The 19,033-nt window shown below is 41.8% G+C and overlaps 1 long non-coding RNA gene across 2 annotated transcripts; it reads left to right on the top strand.

The window, feature by feature from the left end:
- Positions 1 to 3,196: 3,196 nt before the first annotated feature.
- On the top strand, positions 3,197 to 18,928 carry LOC307182461. 2 transcript variants are annotated; one of them, XR_013827179.1, is made up of 3 exons: positions 3,197 to 6,634; positions 9,251 to 9,429; positions 18,605 to 18,928. It is a non-coding gene; the product is annotated as an uncharacterized lncRNA (long non-coding RNA). The 2 variants fall into 2 exon arrangements; XR_013827180.1 differs by lacking the exon at positions 18,605 to 18,928 and having other exon boundaries at positions 3,197 to 5,351; positions 6,308 to 6,634; positions 9,251 to 9,977.
- The last annotated feature ends 105 nt before the right edge of the window (positions 18,929 to 19,033 follow it).

Raw genomic sequence — 19,033 nt, 5'->3', positions numbered from 1 at the left:
GGAAGGGATTGCTAGAGAATATAAACTGTATTACTTTTTAATATTTTAGTACAAAAATAAGGTCTTAGCAAACTTTTTGATATTCTACTACAAAAATAAGGTCTTAGCAAATAACTTACTTTATGTTTTTAATTGAATGTTCTTAAAATGACAATAGAATTATAGAAAAATGAGGTTATTTGCTTTGCTGCTTCCTGTGATTGTACATACCTTATTTTAGGCATTTACATTTTTATCCTAATAGAATGAAATACTTGAATGTATTCCATGTGCTAACATATAACAATTCTAGCACTAAAAAAATGTACCTCAAAATGTAAAAACTGCAGATACTTGAAAACTTGAGGCATTCATAAAACAAATAAGGAACATTTTAAATACACTTATTTCAGTGGGTTGAAGCAATTACGACTTATGATGTAACACAGCAGGCAACTCTAAACATAAAGAAGTGCCTTAAAAGTCTTCAATAAATTACCAATATTAAGATTTTGAAAGACAAAGAGATGAATAGGTAACGTTAAAAATAATAATGTAGTTTTGTAAAAATTGTGTAAGTTGACTACCATATATTGGACATTTCTGATTTAGTTTTTTGCATTCCTAAGAACTATCTTGCCAAAAATTTGCTCTGAAGGTAATTAACTATCTTTCTAAATGGATTTTGAATCAAACATAAGAGTTCTACTTAAAATTTGCCTCTTCTTTTAATTCTAAGACAGTGGTTGTATGCCTTCTTTTACAGGGTAAATCTATCAAACAGAGATGCTTTTCTTTCTGAATTGCATACTGCTTTGCACTATTTAACACATGAAATGCTGGAAGTGGGGTACCTTAACACAGTGATCTTTATTCTACACTGAAAATTAATCAGTTCATGGACTTAGGAAAAGAAACCCAAGTTTCTCTTAAGAGTTTAATAAATGCTTTGCAATGTTAAAAAAAAAAAGTAGGCCTTAATACCTAATCAGTTGCATTCAGAGGCTAGATTTAAGAGTGGATAGAGTACCTGCCAAACTACAACTTCCAACTTTTATTTCTGAAGAAAGTGATCCTTGAGAGATGAGAAAGTTACTTATTTTAAGTTTTATTTGCCCTTGTATTTGTCTGTCATAAAATATCCTTTTCTAAAGGGCTTTTGAGTTTGCACTTAAAAAGAGAAAAATTATGATTAAATTAAAAGAAACATAGTGCATTATATGTAAGCTTTCCCACAAAAGAGGGAAGCACAAAAAACTTGAGTAAATCCAAGAAACATAATATAAGCATGAGACTTATGGACAATGCTCAATTTAAATTTCATATATTGTCAAATGACAGATGTCTATACCAGACTGTGAATACTTTAATTTTTAAAATCTCCTGCGGTCCTTTTTATCTGTTTCAGAACCGAAGCTGCAGTGTTATTTGTGAACTAGGCCTTATAGCTTGTTAATATTCTTTACTTCTTAATTTTGTGGAATATTCTAAAACCATCATAGACAGCCCTCTGAATTTGAATTTTTGACTTTAGCATCGATCTCCTTGTGTTTCAAAATCACAAAAAGCAAGGAGATCACCATAACTAAAGATGTCAAGATTAAAGTTTGAGGTTAGCCATCGAGCTTTCTCTTTGGGAAAAGAGTTTAACCCTGAAGTAATTCGAAATCTGCATTTTAATGCAACTTTTCTAACTGAAGAATACAAGAAACTGGGTGGTTACCCCCCCCCCGCCCCCCCGTTTGAGAAAGACATGTTTTCCTTGTGGAAATCTGTAATCTGAAAAACTATTTATATAAAGGAGCAACTGTTGGAAATAACCTAAATGTTATTTCAAAATTTAAAGGCCGATTAATGTAGTAGTGGCGATAGAAGAGCCGAGTTACGAGGTCCAAGGCAGAGCGGCAGGTGGGCCTGCGCGTGCGTGGCTGGCGGAGCGAGTGGATTCCAGGGCCCCGCCGCCCGCACCGACAGATTTTCGAAGGCGCCAAGTTTGGGTGGCGCGTCTGATTTACTGCGGGGTCTGAGTTATCCGAGCACTCCAGGGGCCGGTGGCACGCACAGTGCTGTGTTTAGAGTTGACCACGAAAGGAGGACGCAGTGAGCCGGGGCGCACAGGACTGAAGACGTTTCTTTTCTAGGTGCAAAGCCAAGGAAGCGCTGACCGAAACGCCCCGGGACATTGCGGGGTTCAGTTACCACTGCGGTGATCCCAAGTCCACACCTTTACGGGCTCCGCTGCACCGGCCTGTAGAAGCCCTGGCTTCCAGCCTCAAGCCACCACATCTCTGCACCGGGAAGGAAGGAGGGCCCTGGAGGCAGGAGGCGGCTGTGCTGGCTCGCCGCGCAGCACGGCGCGGAACCCGACGGCGGGTCTGGCCGCTGTGCCTCCTTGGCCGCGGCCGCCCTTGCACGGGTCCGCGCGGGGAGCTGGGCCGAGACCGGCCGCAGCCCCCGACGCACGGACTTCCTGCCCGGCGTCTCCCCCCGACTCGTCCCTAGAGGCTCGGGGGCGGCGAGTGCCGTGGACCTAGCGGTGGGGTGCGGGCGCCGGGGAGCCGGGGGCTCCTCTAGCGCCGGCAAGGACGTCACTTTGAGCGAAAGACAATGTCAAGTGCAAGTGAAGAAAAAAAGGAGAGGAGTACGAAGTAAATGTACCCAGGGCGCGTTGGACACTCTTACAACGGACACTCAGTCGACGGAAACCATCAGTTGAGGGTCGGGGGTGAGAAAACCTGATTTTCTGTTTACTGAACCGCCTCCCATTGCTCCAGAATTTAACCCCGAAGGAGCTTCGAGGCACCGCCCGCACCGTAAATCCCTGGGACTCGCACCCCGCAGACCGGCGTCCCGTGCCGCCTCTCAGACGGGCACCCCGAGGCTGGCGCTGGCCCGTCTTTCCCTCCGGGCCCGCCTGAGGTTCCCGGCCGAGCCCGACCTTGGCCGTTCTTCCGGCTGCGCCCAGGAGAGGCCTGGAGGCCTGGGCCCGGCGCCGCTTCGGGCAGCAGGGCTCCGGGTTGGCCGGGGACGCAGCCCGGGCGCGAGTGCGCGAACGGAGCCGCGCCACTCCCGCCGCCGGGCGCAGGTGGAGGTGTTCTGCGGGCCGCTCACCCCGGGGCCGAAGGCGGGCCGGGCCCCCGGTTACCCGGGAAAGGTCTATTTTCGGGCCTCCCTCCCCCGCCCAGCGTGCGCCCTCCCCTCCTCCCCTCGGGTACAGTTTGTCTTTTTCGTTTTCTTTCCTCGACGCTTCTCGGTTCCTCCATCCCTTTGCGGCACGCGCCCACCACCAACGCCGCGGGCGAATTGGAGGGCTCTATGTGCCTGCCCCGGGGGTGTCGCCGCGGGCCCCGGGGCCGTCTCCCCTACGGGCCGGGGACCGAGGGGGGGGCCGCCTTGCCGCCAGGAGCAGCGCGGGCGGGAGATGCGCGGAACGTCCAGGACGGGGAGGGGGCCGCGCCAGCGCCCGGGCCCTGCGTCCCTCCCCATCTGTCGGACCAAAGCTGCTGAAGCTGCAGAATTGCGCTGGCGCCCGTCCACCGGCTGCAAACAAAACCAAACAAAACGCGGCGAAAGGAAAAGCGAAATGGCGCTGCTGAAAATGGAGCCTCGGCCTCTAGGACGTCTTTCTTTCCTCTGTCTCTTACTTCGTCTACTTCGTGTTTCTAGTCCTTCAACGCCCCTCTCCTCGGCTCTCCTCCCTGTAATCTCTACCCCATCGCCCCTTTGCTTTTCTGATTAACAACCTCCTTTCCCCGCTTTTCCTTCTTTCCTTTCCCCTCTCGGTTCCTCCTTCTCCATTTTGTGTCACAGGCGCTTCTCTTCTCAGTTCCCTTTCTGGGCTCGCGCTCCCCCGCCCGTCTCACTTGATGTTTTCTGCGTGTCGGGGAGCGGGGGTGGTAGGGACGGTGAGGCTAGGTAGTGAGTGGGTTTGGTAGAGACAGGTTTTATTTAGAACCCAAACAGCTCCTTTAATTAGCCGTGCGCTCGCCCTGCGCCCTCGTTCCCCGCGGCTCAGCGCCCGGACTCGCGCGGCGCCGTCCCACCAGCCAGGCGTCACCGCCCAGGAGGCGGCTCAGGGCTTACGCAGAAGTGAATACCTTTTTATATATTTTAAGCTTAGAATATCGTTTTTGCAGTGATCGTGAGCGTGGCATACTTCGGATAGGTGGATCTCATTTTCCCAAGGGACTTCCAAAGACCATTTTAAGAGAAGCGTGCAGAGAAGACAGCAATATTAATCACTTTTTCTTGTTTTCTTTTGAGCAGAGGGAACCCCAAGCACTAAGATACTTATGTTTTTAAGGCCAGACTTTTTTGAAAATGACTTTTTCTTTTACACTCATAGTTGACTTTGATCCTTTAAAAAAAAGAGGGTGAACTCTTTCAAAAGAGACCGATGCTTTTGAATACATAACACCCCCCAATTGTGGTTCTCGGATAGTTTCTCTAGACGCATTATGATTTTGAGGTTCAAGGTCTCTAAGCGCTCTTCAGTGAAACAGTGGGAAATATGTTGCTACGTTAAAAGAGCAGAAGGTGATATTTCCTGATTGTGCTCTATCTTAGTAGTAGAGAGTGTCGGGGTTTGTTTTTGCTTTTTTTTGGGGGGGGGATAAGGGGGAATTGGGCAGAATTTGCCTTGGTTCTGTTAAAGAACCAGCTGATAGAAGCTATTTCAAGTGAAGAGCTTCAGTCAATACGAATCTTAAAGCAGTGACATCATTTTCTGACCTGAGTTCGTCTTTTAGTCATGGTAGAAAGGTTAGTCTCCGTACAATATTTGAAAATAAACTGATTTTGCTTCCCAGTATATTTATTACCAACTACACTTCACTTTATTCCCAAATCTTCTGGCCAGTTTCACCTCCTCTAGAGGTCTGTCAGAACCATATCCTCCAGAAGAAAATACAAGTGCTCCTCCCGTATGTGATTCTAATGCTCTTGGAATTATTTGAAAAGATTTCAAACTTTTACAAGGAGAATCTTTTAAAAAATGTCTCAGGTTAGTATTCTTTGGAAGAATCTTAGAATGGTTCTTTTTAAAAATTACCTTCCTTGGTTTTCATTTATTGCTTTGATTAAAGTTAGGTTATGTTCATATCTTACTTTCAGACTATTTCTTTATGAAAGAAAGGAGAAAGGAAGTAGGTCTTGCAAGAACTAAACCAATGGAACTAGGCCTTATTAAGAGCCTAAATCTGTGAATTGCTATCCTCATGATATGTTTATCAAGTTGAGTTTTGCATGTGTTTTTCTCTGACTCAAATAGTTGACTTTATGTCTTTTAAAAATAGGTTTTAATCCAGGCTCCTGCTGCTTTGTTATGCTTTTCTCCTGGTAGATGAACAAATAAAATGAGTCTCACTGGAAGGGTAGGTAGATTTTCTTTTTTCCAGACAAGATTTCTAAAAATAGGCAAAGTTAGAAAGTTATTATTACCCTTCATTTTAATTGGAATGATTCAGTACTTAATACCAAGTTAATACTATTAAGATGTTATTTCCTGCTCAAAGGAGATAAATTAAGGCACAACTCAGTTTATTTTAGATGGACAACTTTGTATATAAGCAAGTGGGGCTAGAAAAAAGTATCATATATTTAGATATCTAGATATCTAGTACTAGTAATGTTCAAAGCCCATCGAGGCAGTGTATTGGGGAGAAGGGTATAAATCAGACATGGTATCTGATGTTGAAGAGTTTACAGTTTGTAAGGAGGGATTAATTCCTTCTTTATTTTTTCTCATTTAAAAACAAACATTCATATGGACAAAAATAAAATTAGATCCCTACCTTACTCTACACACAAATTAAATTTCAGATAGACCAAAAACCTAAATAAGAAAAACAAAACTTTAAAAATATTGGAAGGAAATACAGGAGAATATCTTTATGACCTTGGTGTAGGGAAGGATTTCTTAAAACATTAAAATGCACAATCCATAGAGAAAAGGATAAATTGAATTATGTTAAAATAAATAATATATATATGACAAAAGACATCATAAAAGGACAAATGGAGACAATATTTCCAAGACATGAACTTGACAAAGGATTAATATTCAGAATGTGTGACTAGCATATAAAGAATTTAATAATTTACACATGAATAATCATGTAAGTAAAGGATACGGATATACACATGTGAAGTAAAAGTATAGTGCTATTACCAGGAAGGATATATATTGACTTCAAAAGTGATTTCCTTTTGGAGAAAAGGAAGGAGGGGAATAGGAAGGAATCCAAAGGGGGTATCAATTCTTCATAAAAAGATCAGAGCCACCTATGGCAGGATGTTAACCTTTTTGTTGTTTGTACTTTATCATAAGATTATTATAATTGGACTTCCCTGGTGGTGCAGCGGTTAAGAATCCGCCTGCCAATGCAGGGGACACGGGTTTGAGCCCTGGTCCGGGAAGATCCCACATGCCGCGTAGCAACTAAGCCCGTGTGCCACAACTACTGAGCCTGCGCTCTAGAACCCGCGAGTCACAACTACTGAAGCCCGTGCACCTAGAGTCCGTGCTCCACAACGAGAGAAGCCACCGCAATGAGAGGCCTGCGCACAGCAATGAAGAGTAGCCCCTGCTCGCTGCAACTAAAACAACAAAAAAAGAAAGCCCGCGAGGAGCAACAAAGACCCAACGCAGACAAAAGTAAGTAAGTAATAAATAAATGTATTAAAAAAAAGATTGTTATAATTTATTTAAAAATCTTTGGAACTTCCCTGGTGGTGCAGTGGTTAAGAATCTGCCTGCCAATGCAGGGGGCACGGGTTCGATCCCTGGTCCGGGAAGATCCCACATGCTGCAGAGCAACTAAGCCCGTGTGCCACAGCTACTGAAGTAGAGCCTGGGCTAGAGCCTGGGCTCCGCAACAAGAGAAGCCACTGCAGTGAGAAGCCCGCGCACCACAACGAGGAGTAGCCCCCGCTCGTGCAGCTAGAGAAAGCCTGTGCGTAGCGCAGCAGCAAAGACCCAACACAGCCAAAAATAAATAAATAAATTTATTTTTAAAAAATCTCTAACATCAATTCCTAGTGCAAAAAACAAACAATGACACTTTTCTTTTTCTTAGTAATAATCTTTGTAGGATGTTGTTCACATATATGATGACAAAGTAAACACCATTCCTTAGTATTTTTCCTCTACTGTGTTTGTTATATGATGTTCACATCACAGAGATTTCCCTAGTTTGGTGTTTCTCTGTTGTAAGCTTATTTGTTTTCTGAGTACATTTAGTGAGAAGAGAAAACATGTTTGAAACTATGAATAAGCATAAGAGCATTTATTCTTATATGATCTAATCATTAAAAATGCTTTTAAAAGGAAGTAAATTAAAAACCTTCCACACCATTATAGAAACACTTTTGAAAAATCAGTCTCAGGCCTAGCATGCAAGATGTTACTTTGGCACGTCTAATTTTTTTGTGCAGATTATCAGGAATTGGTATTTTGGAAGTATATATGTGGTCTCGTGTTCTCATTCTACATGGCAGGAGTTCATACAATGTATATTTCTACCGTTGCTACTTTTCACTAACAGAAGTTTTGTTTGCTTGTAACTTTCCCAGGGACTATTCATAGTATGGCAGCACTGAAATGATGTCATATTTCATTTGCTTTGAGACTTTATGTTTGTTAGTATTAGGCCAACAAGCATGGGGAAGCAGCATGGTTATTGTTTCGCTTACTCATGTGTGAGCTGAGCGAGGGGCGTTCCCACATGGTATGAACTCCTGCCGTATGCGTTGGTGGGCGACGCCAGTACAATCATGTCAAATGCAAGTGCCGTGAGACGCATTACTCTTTGGGCACATATGGGTCCTGCTCATTATGCCAAAGTAACCTTCTGGAAGTCCTAAAACTTTACTCAGAAACCTTTTATGACTCCCTAATGCCAACAGAATTACAGTCCAAGTCTCTTCTCTGGCAGTAGAGGCCCCTGTACCCTCATTACACTTGCATTTCCAGCCTCATTTCCAAAGACAACTGAAATAAACTGTCTTTTAGCTGCTAATCTGTATTATTTGTACTATGTTTATTAAAAAGAGGGGTCTATACTCACTTGTCTCTCTTTTCTTTCTTCCTGTATAAATTAGAATGTAATAGAAAACCCAGCTGAAACAGAAGGTTTTTTGTTGTTGTTGTTGTTTGTTGTTGTTTTTGTTTTTAACGTGACAAGAAGTCCGTAGGTAAAGAGTTGCTAATATTTTCTCAGGGGTTCAGTGATGTCACAGCTCTGAAATTCACTTGACCTTTACCTCATGGTTGTAGAATGGCTGCTACACTTCAAGTATCACATCTTCACCATGGGTGCAAAGGTGGGAAGGCAGGCAGAAAGTTTATTCTTCATCAGCCTTAGCCTTGTAGAGGAGGTAAAGTATTTTCCAAAAACACCCCACCAAAGGATTTCCTCTTACATCTCATCAGTCAGAATTTTGATATAGTTTAGGAACTGGGCCCATGTTTCCACATCAAAGGGAATCTTCTCGATGCCTAAAGAAAACTGAAGTTCTGTATAGCAAGGAGGAAATGCGGGAGTGGTTTTTACTTGGTAAGCACTGCCACGTCTCCTAGTTTGCACCTCAGCATGTGCAAACCCGTTTGTCCCTGTCCCTCTCTAGAAACATCTTTAACTGCTATCATCAGTGACTTTTGGACTTTTTAGTCTAATGGACACTTTATTTTCTAACTTGCTTGAGCTTCTTGTGGGGCTCACCCACACCCTCTTTGAAATTTATTCATCAACTCTCCATTCATCACTTACTATGTATCAGGCCCTCTGCTAGGTGAGGAGAATACAGAACCAAATCAGGCATAGTCTTGGCCCTCCACAAGTTTATAGTCAAGCAGAGAAGACAGGTGAACAGGTAAGTGCAAAAATATTAGAGGTGCTGTGATAAAATGAGATAAAGTGGGGCACAGAGAAAAGAGCAGTCATTTATATAACTCAGGTGCTAGGCCCCTTTTCAGGGAAGGAAGGGGTGGTACAGCCATTAACAAAGACAGTCTTACTGTTGCTTTGTTGGTTGCCTCTTTGCCTTCTGCCCTAGAAAAATACAGACCTCTGTAGAAAAGGGGGAGAAGATGAGGACCACGGGGCTGGTCTCTCCCCTTTCCTTGGCCTGACAAATACATGTGAAATTCTGAAGAATAGTCAACCAATTTTTTTTTTAACTTCAGATTATCCAACTCATACAGAATCCACCCAGTGTAGGGGTTGTGGAGTGACTTCTTTGGTTTGTTTACTTCATCTTGTGTTCTTTTAAGGGTATCCGGTCTCACCCCTAAACCCTGGGTAGGCCACGTCTCTACTCTCTTAGAGCCAGAGTCTGACCACTCAGGATGGCAGAAAGGACATGTCTGGAGAGATGCAAGTTTGTCTGCTGGATTGAAGAGTAGGACTAGGGAAGAAGACAAGGCGTGATGAGAGAGATGAAGCTGGAGAGGTGGGTACCAGTTTATGTCATGCTAGAGGGTTTGAAGATATTTGGTAGGTCATAGGTACCCAAACTTTCTCAGTTCACTGCACCCTTAGTGTCTCTCTAATTTTTTCATGGTACCCTAGGCCAAGAGAAATAACAGTTCCATTCATTACGTAGTTAGTTCCAAATGCCATAATAGTGGTAGTTTGTGTGGTGTCTGATAGATGTTGCTGCGTTTCCCTCAAAAAAATTAAATAGCCTATAGCAAACCTGAGTTCACTGTGGTGCCCAAGGGTGACTTGTGCATAGTGTGGGAACCATGGTATAGGTTATTGAAACTTCTTCATTTAGTAAATTAAATATTCAGTTTTGTGTTTTCGAAAGATCACTCTTTCAGTGAATTGGAGGCTTGTATGGGGTAAAGGCATGATGGGAGGTAGGGAGTTAATGGCAGCAGTTTACGGAAGAAGTGATTAGGCTGTAACATGCGGCACACTAATGAGAATGCTGTTGGATCTAAGATATCTTATGGAGGTAGAGTGGATAGGATTACCTTATCAGTCGGTTTTGGGAGAGGGAAAGAGATAGGATGATTCCTAGATTGCAGGTTGGGTTAAAGGGTACATGATAATAGAAATGTAGGAAAAACATGTCTTGGGAGAAAGTTCCTTTTCTTGGCATGTTGAATTTGAGAGGTTTCTTAAGGACAAGATGGATATATGGTGTTGGACCTCAGGAGCAGTTCTGGAAGAGAAATGTAAATTGATAAGTTGTTTATATAGAGATTGGGGTTGGCACCATGAGACTAGGGAGGAAGCATGCCAGTTTAGACAGTCAACGGAGGAAGAGGCTTCTGCAAAGGGGATGGGACCAGGAGAGGGGTCACGAAGCTTGTACAAGGCAGTGTGTTTGGATGAAGCCAGGACTCTACTCTTACCATTCTGTTCTATGGACATCTGGGTCTAACTGTTTCCTGTGGTGGGATCCCCTGGGTAGAGCTTCATAGGGGCAGCATCACAAAGAACTCTGACTGATCTTCGTGCTGCAGTGGAGACGGTGGAGTTGGGAGGGTGAGGGGCTCGGGAGAGGTGAATGGCACACGTCCAAGGAGGGTTCTCTGCAGCACCAACTCAGCCTTATGTCCAAGGAGCCGCCCATTCTGGGCCCCCAGGAGAAGAGCACCATTTTTATGCCCACATTTTAAGAAAAAATAAGGTAATGGACTGTTTACAGTATCAAATACAATACAGTGATAAAGTAAGAAGGAGTGGTGAAAGTCCATGGAGTCTGACAATTTGGAGGGTCTTGGTGACTTATTGAAATACTTTTCTGCAGTAGAGGGAGGCAGAAACCCAAGGAGCAAGGGAGACAGTCATGTAAACAGATAATAACAATGTAATGTGATAAGATACAAGGTTTCCTATCAGGTAGGGTAGCTTTCTCCTGCCTCTATCATTCACTAACCACTTCTTATCAGTGCCTGTCACTGGCAGGCTGATCTCTGACGGCTCTGAAACATCTGTTCCCTGGGTTCCGTTCTAGTTCCTCTCTTCTCTGCTTGCTCTTCCCCAGCAATTTCCTCCCATCTTAGGACTTAAACCAGCACCACCAGACACTTGATTTCTCAATCTATATCTCTAATTCCCTGACTTTCTGACCTTGAGTTCTGCATTTCCAGAAACGTGCATGGGACTGGGCATGTGCAAGGTTTTCAGTCACCGTGTACTGATTTAAAATTTGATCCTAAATAAACTGATAATACAGAGGTAGATTTAGATATCAAGCCACTGCATTTTACAGAGTGAGTAGGTAAGGAAATGTTTCCTGCCAGATTTGTCATCAAATTTCAGTAATTAACCGGAAACCAGGTGACAGTTTCAACACGGGAGTTGGGTTAGACCCCGCTAGTCACAGTGAACAGTAGATTAGAATACACAGATTTGCAAATCAGAAAGCAGGTTCCACTGCTAACTTTGGGCACTTTTGCTAATTCTCTGTGCCTTCATTTCTACACCAGTAAACAATTCAAAGGCACAGTTATGTTTCCTGTTTCTATTTATTTTAATTGAGATATAATTTGCATACCATAAAATTCACTCCTTTCAAGTGTACAATTAAGGGTATTTACAGAGTGTGCAACCATCATCACTATCTAATCCCAGAATATTTTAATCATTCCCCAAAGAAACCCCATGCCCGTTACCAGTCATCCTCCAGTCCCCCATTCTCCAGTCCTTGGCTTCTGCTTTCTCTGTAGATTTGCTTATTCTGGACATTTCATACAAATGGAACCATACAATATGTGGTCTTTGAGTCTGGCTTCTTTACCTTTGCATGAAACAACAAATCAAAACAAAACAAAAAACAGCATAAAGTTTTCAAGGTTCATTCATCTCATATCATGTGTCAATACTTTATTCCTTTTTATGGTGAAATCATATTCCATGAACTGGACATAGCACATTTTGCTTGTCAAATCGTCAGTTAATGGATTAGGTTGTTTCCATCTTTTTTTGTTTGTTTGTTTGTTTCCAGCTTGAGCTATTGTGAATAATGCTGCTGTGAACATTATTGTATGAGTTTTTGTGTGGCCCTATGTTTTCAAGTGCTTAGGAATAAAATTGCTGGGTCATATGGTGACTCTATGTTTAACACTTTGTTTGTTTTTTGCGGTACGTGGGCCTCTCACTGTTGTGGCCTCTCCCGTTGTGGAGCACAGGCTCTGGACGCACAGGCTCAGCGGCCATGGCTCAGGGGCCTAGCCCCTCCATGGCATGTGGGATCTTCCCAGACCGGGACATGAACCCGTGTCCTCTGCATCGGCAGGCGGACTCTCAACCACTGCGCCACCAGGGAAGCCCTATGTTTAACATTTTGAGGACCCATCAAACTGTTTTCCAAAGTAGCAGTATCACTCTACGTGCTCACCAGCAATGTAGGAGTGTTCCAGTTTCTGCACCTCCTGGTCGACACTTGTTATTGTCCATCTTTTTTTATTATTGCATCCTTGCAGATGTGAAGTGATATCTCATTGTGCTTTGATTTACATTTCCCTAATGACTAATGATATTGAGCAGTTTTTCATGTGTCTGTTGGCCATTTGTATAGCTTCTTCCAAGGTATGTCTACAAATCCTTTGCCCATTTTTAAATTGGGTTATTTTTCTTTTCATTATTGCAGTTTAAGAGTTTTTATATTGATATATTCTTGATGTTAGACTCTTATCTGATATATAATTTGCAAATATTTTCTTTCATTCTGTGGGGTTTTTTTCCCCTCACTTTCTTAACAGGGAACTTTAAAGCACAAAAGTTTTCAATTTTGATGACATCCAATTTATCTATTTTTTTCTTTTTTTACTTGTGCTTGTATTTTTTTTTTAAAGAAATTGTTGCCCAATCCAAGGTCATGAAAATGAAGGCTGACGGTTTTTTCTAGTAGTTTTATGATTTTAGTTCTTACATTTAGGTCTTTGATCCATTTTGAGTTAATTTTTGTATATGGCGTGAGTTAGGGATCCAACTTCATTCTTTTGCATGTGGATACGTTGTCCCAGAACCATTTGTTGAAGACTGTTCTTTCCCTATTGAATTGCCTTGGCACACTTGTTGAGAATCAGTTGGTTACAGGTATCTGGGCTTTCAATTCTATTCCATGATCTCTATGTCTATCCTCATGCCAGTACCGCAACTGCAATTCCAGAACTGTAAAGTGAATTACATTGAAGACATTCTTATTCTCAAATTACTTGATAATTCAAGAGACTTGTCAGTTTGGATTTTCTTTCATACCTTATTGAAAAAGAAGCCTTGCATTAAAGTCTCCCATCTAAAATAAGTAAATTATATGCATAAATCTAAATTTAAGTGCTCACCTGCATGAACCTTTTATATAATTCTACTTTTACGTTGATGATATGGGCTTTGGCACTTTCTCTGTGTATTCTATGAAGCAGTTAAAAAGTCAATTATGAACTGAGACTTTCAATTTCTTATTGTTAGAATGCTTAATGTTAATTTAAAACCTAGTGTACGACTTCAAGCAAAAGCCTTCAAATTATTAATTTTAAAGAAATATGTATTTGTTATGCCTGTGAACTTAGACAAACGATTTTTTTTTTTTTTTTTTTTGTGGTACACGGGCCTCTCACTGTTGTGGCCTCTCCCCTTGCAGAGCACAGGCTCTGGACGTGCAGGCTCAGCGGCCATGGCTCACGGGCCTAGCCGCTCCGCGGCATGTGGGATCTTCCCAGACCGGGGCACGAACCCGTGTCCTCTGCATCGGCAGGTGGACTCTCAACCACTGAGCCACCAGGGAAGACCTAGACAAATGATTTTAAATGTCTCTATTCTAAATGTAAGAATTCTCAGAAATGAAAAATCTCTTCACTCGGGCAATAGAATCTCTTGATTCAATTTTAGTCTTTGTATTTTTGTTACTGGCAATCTTAATAGGAAAAGAAAGCGTAAAAAACATTCCCTAGGTTAGAAAAAATATGGTAGTAAGGTGAAGCTCACATGATGGGGAAAGAATTCTCTTGAACTGCCGTAGACAGTTGTATTTGGTTCTTTAGCTCATAAAGAAAGTTGGATTTTTTTCCCTCTAAGTAAACAGATCACAAACTCTTTCCTGGTCTTGACAAAGGGGAACCCTTGGCACAATGTTTCTGTTGAGATCCCTTGTTGAATTGTGCATAGATCCCCTATTATCTCTGAAAGGATTTTTGTGATTATTTAGACAGTGCTAAATCTTTGAAAAATCTCTGCTCCCTATGTTTTATTGGTCATGCTTAAGAGCTGTGTGATGGTTAATTTTATGTGTCAACTTGACTGGGCTAAAGGATGCCCAAAATGCTGGTAAAACATTATTTCTGGATGTGTCTGTGAGGCTGTTTCTAGAGGAGATTAGCATTTGAATCAGTAGACTGAGTAAAGAAGATCCCCCTCACCAGTGTGGATGGGCATCATCCAATCCATTGGGGGCCTGACTAAAGCAAAAGGCAGAGGAAGGACCTTTCTCTTTGAACTGGGACATCTTTCTTGTTCTGCCCTCAGACTTTGGTGCTCCTTTTCTTGGGCAGGACTGGGACTTACATCATTGGTTCCCCTGGTTCTCAGCCCTTTGGGCATGGACTGGGCCTCCAGCTTCTAGATGGCAGATCGTGGTTCTTCTTAGCTTCCATAACCTCAGGAGGCAACACTTCAGAATAAATCTCTTTCTGTATATGTATATATGTCCTATTGGTTCTGTTTCTCTGAAGAGCCCCAACTAATACAAACTGTTTTGTGGCAGCCAGTCCAGGACAAGAGGCACACTTGTCCAAACTCTGATAAACCCCAGCAGCTCCATGTGAGTCTTAGTTCAGTTTCAGAAATTCAGATGTATCTGTTCACCAAGAGGTTAACAGGTGAGGAAGACTTGATTCTTTATAACCAAGTGATAAAGGATTTTATTTTATTTATTTATTTATTTATTTATTTTTTGCGGTATGCAGGCCTCTCACTCTTGTGGCCTCTCCCGTTGTGGAGCACAGGCTCCGGACGCGCAGGCTCAGTGGCCATGGCTCACGGGCCCAGCTGCTCCGCGGCATGTGGGACCTTCCCAGACCGGGGCACGAACCCGCGTCCCCTGCATCGGCAGGCGGACTCTCAACCACTGCGCCACCAGGGAAGCCCAAGGATTTTATTTTTGAACCACAAAACTCAATGACCATTCACTGAGGGCTTCATCCCACCCAAAAATCATAGGCAACGGTTGTTCCACTTTCTGGTGGCTATTTCTCAGGAGATGAAGTGTCAGGTCATAGTGATTCAGTGAACATATAACTGAAACAAACAAAGAAGAGGTACAGTTAGGGGACTTTAAAATAAAATTTAAATTATTATTTCAAGAATATTCCTGTTTAAATAGTTGAGACTGTACATATGATGTTGAGGAATCCTGAGAAGTTCTGTTTCTGCCAGACTCATGATCGACATCACTCATCTCTCTGTGCTTCTTCTAGCCTCATTTTTTTTTTCATTTTACCATTATTTCAGATTGATGTTACAGTATCCAGTATACTAAATGTGTTAGAGGGAGCAAAAGCACCTAACCTGAATCTAGTCATCAGGAAACACCAGACAACCTGACATTTAAGGACATTTTACAACATAACTGGCCTGTACTCTGCTGAAATGTCCAAGTTATGGTATGTAAGAGACAGAAAGAGACACAGACTCAGGAACTGTTACAGATTAAAGAAAACTGAAAGACAGGACAATGACATGCAAATTACGATCTTAAATTTTCTTTTGCCATAAAGGACCTTATTGGAACAACTGGTGAAATTGGAATAAGATCTACAGATTAAGTCCTAACCCTAATGGTGCCGTATCAATGTTAAGGTCCTAATTTTGATCATTGTTCTGTGGTTATGTAATAGAATTCCTTAACTTTAGGAAACACACTGAAGTATTTAGGGGCTATTACATCTGCAATTTACTCTTAAACAGATCAGAAAAAATTAAATATTGAGAGAAAGAAAGAGAAAAGGATAAAGTCAGTGTAGTAAGATACTAACATTTGGGAAATTTGGTTGAATTCTTTGTACTATTGCAACTTTTAAGTCTGAAATCATGTTTAAAAAACCTTTAAACTAGTGGAAGATTTTTAAAGTCTCCAAATTATTTTTTAAAAATGTCTATTGTACAGTACTCAAGAACTACTGTGCACTAAAAAAAAAAAAAAAAAGAGGCAGGATAGACTAGCAGTTAAGTGAGTTGTCTGGAGAAGGATGCCTGAATTTGAACTCTCCCTGTCACTTACTAGCTGTGTGATTTTGGGTAAGTTACTTAACTTCTTAGTTTCTCTACCTGTAAAACAGGGATGATAATAATGGAACCTACTTCACAAGGTTGTTATAAAATTTGAATGAGTAAATATTTGCAAAGGCCTTGGAACAGTGCCTGAAACAAAGTCTTATATATGTGTTTGTTAAATGAATAAGTCTAGAAAAGCACTTCAGCCTTAATGGTACCAAAATCACCTTTAGAAATAGCAGTATTTTTTTTTTAACATCTTTATTGGGGTATAATTGCTTTACAATGGTGTGTTAGTTTCTGCTTTATAACAAAGTGAATCAGTCATACATAAACATATGTTCCCATATGTCTTCCCTCTTGCGTCTCCCTCCCTCCCACCCTCCCTAAATAGCAGTATTTTAAACTTTAAAAAAAATGTTAAAGTTTTTCTAGAGACAGTCGATTTGGATTCTTATTAGTCTCTTCTTTGATCAGCTTGGGATTCCTGTTGCTTCCTTTGATAATCTCTAGTACTAATTTTTTAGTCAGCTTCATATTAGGAACCTGTAAACTCCACTAATATTTTAGAACAAATATTGAATATAGATAGCTCTTTCACTTTCACTATTATTTCAATTATTCAGTACATTTATTTAGCATGACTAAGTCAAGTGCTATGGGAGGTATAAAGATGGATAACATTTCTGACCTCAAGGAGTATATAGGTTAGAACGGAGATTCAATAGGTGCAAACATGGCCACAATATAATGTGAGGTTTGGCCAAGGAAGAAGTGCTAGATGGTTTACAAGAGGGAAAGATTTTATCTAGTTGGAGGGATCAAGAAAGGTTTCATAGGATGAGGCCACTATATGAGCTTGAAGGAGAAGTAAGGCTTTAATAGGCAAGATGACGAACGAAGGATATTCTAAGTACAGGGATGAGTGGAAAAAAAAAAAAAGGTACAGCAACAAGGAACAGCAGGTGGTACCTTGGGCAAGTTATTTAAAGTTTAAATAGGCTTGGGGTTTAAATTTTAAACCATTATAAGCCTTAGTTTCTTTATCCATAGAATGGGTATAACAATAGTATCCATCTTACAGAATAGATGAAAGATAAATATAATGCATGTATCTGACAGTAAATGCTCATTAAATGTTATTTTTTTTGGTACACACTTATTGGAGCTTACGTTTTATGTAGGGAAATTGGAACATGGAATGTATTGGATTAACATTAAGTAGTGAAGGGACTTCCTTGGTGGTACAGTGGTTAAGAATCCGCCTGCCAATGCAGGGGACACAGGTTCGAGCCTTGGTCCGGGAAGATCCCACCTGCTGCAGAGCAAATAAACCCGTGCGCCACAACTACTGAGCCTGAGCTCTAGAGCCCACCAGCTACAAATACTGAGCCCGCATGCCACAACTAATGAAGCCTTCACACCTAGAGTCCGTGCTGTGCAACGAGAAGCCAGCGCACTGCAACGAAGAGTAGCCCCCGCTCGCCGCAGCTAGAGAAAGCCCCTGCGCAGCAACGAAGACCCAGCGCAGCCAAAAATAAGAATAAATAAATAAATAAAAATTTAAAAAGATAAAGGCTTTTCTTATATTGGGTCAGTCACAAAGTCATAGATTCTACCTTTGCAACATCTCTAAACTTTGACTTTGTCTCCTCCTTTCCACTAAATACTTTTTTAAATTTTTATTTATTTATTTTTATTTTTGGCTGCGCTGGGTCTTCGTTGCTGCGCAGGGGCTTTCTCTAGCTGCGGCGAGCGGGGGCTACTCTTCGTTGCAGTGCGCTGGCTTCTCGTTGCACAGCACGGACTCTAGGTGTGAAGGCTTCATTAGTTGTGGCATGCGGGCTCAGTATTTGTAGCTGGTGGGCTCTAGAGCTCAGGCTCAGTAGTTGTGGCGCACAGGTTTATTTGCTCTGCAGCAGGTGGGATCTTCACGGACCAAGGCTCGAACCCGTGTCCCCTGTGATGATGTCAGGATTTCAACTTGGGCTGCTGGAAGAGTGATAGTGTCCTTAAAGGGCCACAGGGAAAAGATAACTTTTACTCTACATCATAAACACAGGGCACTGGGCTAGTGCTTTATTCGTGATCTCTCATATTTGAAGAACATCCTTTGGTGGGATCATACTTTATACAAGAGCACTTGTTATTTACAATGTTCTAGGATGAATCATGTTGTAATACTACCAAACCTTTCAAATATGGATCTACTTGAGCTTGCTTTATTTTTTTAATTAAAAAATTACCTAAGGTAACGTTTATATGCCTTCAAAAATTCTAACGATGCTATGGTTAACTATTCATTGAGTGAACAGTTCATTGACTACCAGCTCTTTACCAGGTACCATCTCCTCAGTGATTTGGTTGACTTTAATTCAAGGTTTCCTATCCATTTACAGGAAGTAGCTGCAAGGAGGAGGCTATTCCCAGGGCTTTGGTCTGTACGCACTCCCCATACCTGAAATTTTATTGGAACTGTGGAAATGGGGCAGTGGTTTTACTTTTCACTCTGCCTTCAGTGGGACTCCCTGGAAGAAGTGCTGTGCCAGTGACTGGTATTTCTCCTGAATAAAGCATCTTGGCCTTAATGACCGCAGGTTTGGATCCTCTGGTTTCATCTAAATTATACCCTCTGATTGATTTAAGATGTTATTTTTCTTTCATTTCTTTTAAACAGAACTACTGATCTTTGAAAAATTTAAATAGCATCTGTACGACAATTTGGAAGCGAAAGAAATATAATGTGTTATTTTCCAATAGGGTCTATGACTAAGGCAGGGCAGCTATTATTAATTCTACGGTCTCTGAGTTCGAATGGAATCTCCCTT

This window comes from Stenella coeruleoalba, assembly GCF_951394435.1.
Source record: "Stenella coeruleoalba genome assembly, chromosome: 2".
In the NCBI taxonomy this organism is placed as follows: domain Eukaryota; kingdom Metazoa; phylum Chordata; class Mammalia; order Artiodactyla; family Delphinidae; genus Stenella; species Stenella coeruleoalba.
Note: the sequence above shows the minus strand (reverse complement) of the source record. Positions and strands in the feature narration are given on the sequence as shown.